This window comes from Clarias gariepinus, chromosome 23 (genome assembly GCF_024256425.1).
Source record: "Clarias gariepinus isolate MV-2021 ecotype Netherlands chromosome 23, CGAR_prim_01v2, whole genome shotgun sequence".
NCBI lineage: Eukaryota > Metazoa > Chordata > Actinopteri > Siluriformes > Clariidae > Clarias > Clarias gariepinus.
Genome location: NC_071122.1, coordinates 18615429 through 18621428, shown reverse-complemented (window position 1 = coordinate 18621428; position 6000 = coordinate 18615429). Strand labels below are relative to the sequence as shown.

The following is a 6000-nucleotide window of genomic DNA, read 5'->3' as shown; positions in this document are numbered from 1 at the left end:
AAACAGAGATTAATGTGTCAACTTGCCACGCCAACTGGCTGCTACGTGCAGACCAAGAAGGACTCGGAATGATTTTAAACATAAATCAACTCTGGCTCCTCACTAATATCCTCCAAGCTTGTAGACTCCTGAACAGTAAAGCTGCATGCCCACTGCGCCAGTAACAAATGCCAATCAAAGTCTTACTGATCTTCGGAGATGAGTATGGACAGCTGTGTTGACAGGATCTGGTTGACATGCTTCCACCAAGTCATCACGCTGGGAATGAAAAGGGGTGGTCTATGTCTTTCTAGCCTCCAAGCAACAACCTATTGAACTTTAAATTGTGACAAATATTACCAATGGGTGATTCTTGTTATGACTGGTGTATTACTGGTGCCTCTCTGCATCATCAGGATTTGTTGGTCCCTTCAGGAGCACTGGGCAGAGAGTAACATTTTGTACCCAGTTCAAATAAAGTCTCAGTGCTGTGCTTCTTGTGCTATTGAGTTAAATATAAATAGATACAAATTGGGCGGCACAGTGGTGTAGTGATTTGGACTGTTACCTTGCACCGCCAGGTTTGATTCCCATCTCTGTGTGCATGGAGTTTGCATGTTCTCCCCGTGCTTGGTGGGTTTCCTCCAGGTACCCCAGTTTCCTTCCACAGTTCAAAGACCTGCAGATTAGGCTAATTGGCGTTCCCTAATTGTGCTCCCCTAGTGTGTGAATGAATGTGTGAATGTATGTGCCCTGCGGTGGATTGGCACCAAGTTGTACCCTACTTCATGCCTCCTGGGATAGGCTCCAGGCCCCCCGCAACACTGTACGCAGGATAAAGCAAATTGGAGTTGTGTCGTTTTGTCACTAACATGTACATTCTAAGTGTGAACACTATTGTTATTGTTGCCATTTTTTTTTTATTAATGCTGCTTGTTGTGTTACATCGTTCTCACTTACTGTTTTTTGCATCTCACACTTTGGGCAGCTTTTGGTACACTTGAGAAAGAATTACTGGGCTTGAAAATATTACACCAATCTGGTGTGATACACTTAACAAAGAACCCAAGAGACTTCAGGATTGTTTTCCATTTTAGCTCTCACCACACGTCAGATTCGAAACAACTGCTAAAGAAATTTAACACTTTTTGCTTACATAGTGTAGTTCAGAACAAATTTTGCCGAGAGGCTTCTGGAGAAGATGACCTGGGTAACTTCCTACAGTATGGGATGAAGCTGTGCGCTTCAGTGTCATTTCCAAACCATTTAATCTTTGCAGAACTCATCACACTTACATTTGAAAAAAAAGAGTGAGAATGTATTAGGAGACATCTTGCGAGAAGTGCAACCCGACAAGCTTGTGGCAACAAACTGAGCAGATGTTAAAGATCGGTGTTGGTGTGTTATCAGACACAAATACTTCAGTAACTTAGCACTGCAGCAATGTGCCAGAACAGCTGGAAGGTGTGTGACTGTTATACTGTGTATAGAAAACTGATTATTTGTAGAAACTGTAGGTAGCAAACATTCACTTACTCAACCACCTATACAGCCTTATCCTGTATACAGGGTCACGGGTGCCTGGAGCCAATCCCAGGAGACTTAGGGAACGAGGCATCCTGGACAGGTTACTGATCCCTCATAGGGGACAAACATACAACCCTCACACATATTCACATAGTATGAGCAATTTTGGGAAATGCCAAAGGAAACCAGAGTACCCTGAGGGAAACCACCAAGCACTGCGAGAACATGCCCAGAAGTGGGAATCGAACCCAGACCATTGGGTGCAAGGTGACAGGTTTAACCACTAAGCCACCATGATTAAACAAAAGCCATCCATTCATGTAGTCCAGCTAGGGACCGTGGAAGCCAATGGTGACCATTGTATTTAATCCTATATTTACAACCATGGTAGGTCCTCCGAACAACATTCACCTGCTACAGGCAATTTGGGAACGCCAATCAGACTAACATGCATGTCTTTGAACTGTGGGAGGAAACCGGAGCACCTGGAGGAAACCCACCAAGCACTGCGAGAACATGCCCGGAAGTGGGAATCGAACCCAGACCCTGGAGATGCAAGGCAACAGTGTTAACCACTAAGCCACCGTGCTTAAACAGAAGCAGAGTAAACACTGGCAGAATAGGCAGGAATAAGAACACACACGTACCTGTCAAATTTGACCTTGAAGACCCAAAATCTGATGAGCTACAGTATGTTTAGCAAAATCCTTCCACATATGCTCACTTTATCACACTACACCAAGCAGAGCTGCACCTCAGATATTCCACGGATAGCACTCAGGTCTCTGTTGTCAGTAGTAAGTGCAGTGTTGGCGAGGACAGTATTCTACTTTTTACTAGAAATAGAGCTAGTTATGCCACGAGAAACAGGAACGGAGTGCACTCTGATCCCAGAAAAAAATAGCACCATGAGGGAGTAAGTGCGCCCGTCCTTAACAAACATACTAACACTAAATCATCAGAGGTGCAAGCTGCATTTTCCAGTCTAATGGGAGTAAAAGCATTATTTATCAACCATTATCAGTGTCTCCATTATGTTTAGTTATGTCTTTTACACGTCAGAGCTGAAGTGTTGGTGCTCCAAAACTCATCGTATCATTTTGGTTTAAGGTCAGAACACTAGTCTTCATAGTTAATATCCCAGCTCCCCTTTCCGCACTCCCACGCTACATATTTTCCATTCATTCCCCCCCCCTCCCTCTTTCCCTCTGTTTCTTGTAAGATTGATGGGTCGAGAACATTGTCTATTTCTGTTCATCTGCTGGGATTGTTGAGTGACAGCTGCCTCAGGGATCGCCCTGACAACAGTTCCCTGTTGGTGTCAGAAAACAAAGCGTTCGGGTGATGAGGCGTTATAAAGGTGCTGACTCGATATCTTTGAAGATAAACATCGGAGGACGTGGCCACCTACGCATCTGGATGTGCCGGAGCGTATTTCCGGCTTCTTTCTTCTCCGCAGTCGTTGTGTGATCGTTCTTGTTTCTTGCTCGATGTGTGATTTTGTGATGTGCTGCTGTTTAGGATTGGTAAAAAAAAAAAAAAAAGTTTTGACAGTTCCTGGCATAAATCTAGTCTGGAAAGTTGGAAAGTAGAAGAGAAAAATAAACAGACTTCATGAACCATCCAGGAGCGTTTGTTTGTAGATGGAACAGAATTTAGTTTTTATTTTTGATTCAGCCAGAAATGGGTTTACAGTTCAGAGATCGCAAGAAATGTCATTAAGCTTACTCAGCAACAGCAGTTTAAAGACACTAGCAAAGTGTGCCAAGTCGATTTCACTACCCGTACTCTTTCGCACTTCTGAAGAGCTCATCGAAAACTTCTCAGGATTTTTTTTCAGCTCCTTTTTTTTTATTTGCGATCATGGCGACTTTGCAGTAGAATGCATCCAACAATTAGCAATGTTTTAGGTAAACAATCTTAATGATTTGCCAGTGCGTTCTGTATCAATTGTGACCAGAAAAGCTTGAAATAAAACATAATGTAAATGAGCTGAGTTACTCTTTCTCTAAGACTCTTTCTTAAGCGGTGCATGAGTCTTGTTATACTAATGAGCTTATTTACAGGGATCTGCGTTTTTTCCCTCATTAATATGTGCAGGTGGCCACATTTCCCCCCACAATCTTGACAGTGTGAGCTGCAGAGCAGAAACACCCACTGAGGGATGTAAGACCCCCGCGTTCCACACCCTTGTCTATTAGTGCGAACGTGACTGATGACTTAATTGAGGCCCTGTGATACAACAGGCCAATTAAAGTTGCTGCTGCTGACGATGACATTCCTTCCAAGTTTTTTGATTGTTAAAGTAAAATAAACACGTAAGCATAATAACCAGCCAAGGCTGAAATGTGTTGTTTTAGCAGAATCGCCTCATTTACATCAAAATCCTTCTATGAATATTTTACAGGTCCAAGCACCTAGGACTTACAGCTTGATTGTGTTAGTTTTTCTTTTTTTTATTCCATCAAATCTTTCATTAATATTCTGATTCTGTCTTGAAATTTTATGGTGACAGTAAAATTATTCCTTTCAAATTCTATACAAGTTGTTCTTTACCTGAAGTGTGTCTACATTTTTTGGCTGACTCTGTATGAAGTGGGTATAGAAAATATTTTGCAATCTGAATTGAAGACAGGCACTTTTTTGTTTTATTCAGTATTTACTCAGTGCAACTTTAAATATCCAAGTAAATGATATAACACCAATATGTCCGCAAAAAAAAAACAAAAAAAAAAAACAGAATCACTGATTTGGAAAAGGATCACCCCCTTCCTAAGTGACCTGCAACAGCTTGATGTTGCTCCTTTAGCGCAGACTTTTTGTCACGTGAATACTGGAAATGCCAATTATTTATACTTCCTGTGACAACCTAAGTAGCTTAAAAACATGGCTGCTGAGAACTATGTCGTATTACACACACCTGTGCATTTTTACAGAAAGAAGAGATCATTGTGATCTAGTTGCTCTGTTTTATGCACCAGTCAATACCAAGCCTTTCACTTTAATTGATATTGTGATCACGGCTAAGATAATGTGCCTGGTTTCTGGCTTCGTCTTTTGCCTAGGTACCTGTATCATTGTTCGCACCTCATGTGACTTCTACCTGTTTTTTGCCTTTGACCGTTTAGATTTTGCAAAATTCTTCATAATAAATTAAATGATGTAGTCTAAATTAAAATAAATGGGAACATGTTTAAAAGCACCTAAAGATACTGTACAGTTGTAAAATTTTATCCTATTTATTTAACAACCTCAGCAGCGACCTCATTTCCCCTCTTGTCTCCAACCACTCAGCTTTCAGCATCAGCAGTATACTGTACTAATCACCAGCCTGATCATCTGCAATCATCTGCACCTGTTTCTCACTGGTTCATGTCTTATTTAGATCATTTTTTTTTTTGCTTGAATGATTCATAGATCATAATGTGGCTTAACAAATAAAAAACATTCCTCTGAAACTGGTCAGGTACAGGGACTGGGCTGGAAATGAGAGCTAAAAATGTCCTACAGGAAGCCTGGAGAACTGTTCCTTAAGACTGCATAAAAAATACAGGGAAATTTGGACCCTTTAAAGAAGAATATGAAGAAATGATTAGTGCCTCAAGACTGTATCACTGTGTCTTTAATAGTGAAATACTAGAACCTGTTGTGTAACCCCATAATTTTTTTACAATTTGTCTACGTTTCAGAACAATTAAGGTCGAGGTGTATGACTGGGATCGAGATGGAAGGTTAGGCACCATTTCATTTGTTTATATAAGCATAATAATTTGTCGAATTCAGTAGAAACATCTCTCGTCTTTAATGTTAATGGATCTACTGTAAAACCCTGATTTAATTTTGGTTTCTTTTTTCAGCCACGATTTCATTGGCGAATACACCACCAGCTATCGCGAGCTCGCCCGAGGTCAGAGCCAGTTCAACGTGTATGAGGTGAGCTCACTTACAAACGCCTCAATTTGTGTTGCAGTTTTAATAACTGGTTCGTTAGCATTTCTGCTGGTGAAATCTCAATAAAGGATTGAGAACGATCCTATTATGTTAAGATTAAAAACCTTGGTGAGGATTTCACTGTCTGCATTTAGATAACATTATCTATTGCGTAAAGACTTCTCTATAGCGTTTATTGTGCTGGTAACCTGGAACGATCTCTGAAATATAAAACAACAGGGCGCTAAGACATCAAAAGCAGATCCAATAAGTCATGTAAGTTGCGAGGATCAGACTTGTTTGTCCAGCACACACACAAACGCTCGATCCGATTGAGATCTGTGGAATCTGAAGGCCGAGTCAACACTTGGAACTGTTTCTCATGCTTCTCAAATCATTCCTGAACAATTGTTTGGAGCGTGTCAGAGCACATTATCCTATTGATAGAAACCACGGCCATTAGGGAATATCGCTGCCATGAAGGATTGTATTACTTGGTCTGTAACAGTGTTTAGGTAGGCGGTATATGTCAACGGAACATCCACATGAGTGCCAGGACCCTGG

At 41.1% G+C, this 6000-nt stretch overlaps 1 protein-coding gene across 1 annotated transcript in view; it reads left to right on the top strand.

Annotated features, from left to right (window-relative positions):
- The first annotated feature begins 5200 nt into the window (after positions 1-5200).
- LOC128511482 (copine-8-like) overlaps positions 5201-6000 on the top strand; it is a 38887-nt gene continuing 38087 nt past the window's right edge. Inside the window, exons 1-2 of the mRNA XM_053484365.1 lie at positions 5201-5237; positions 5364-5439. The gene's annotated coding sequence lies outside the window, so the exon portion shown is untranslated. The remainder of the gene's footprint in view (positions 5238-5363; positions 5440-6000) is intronic.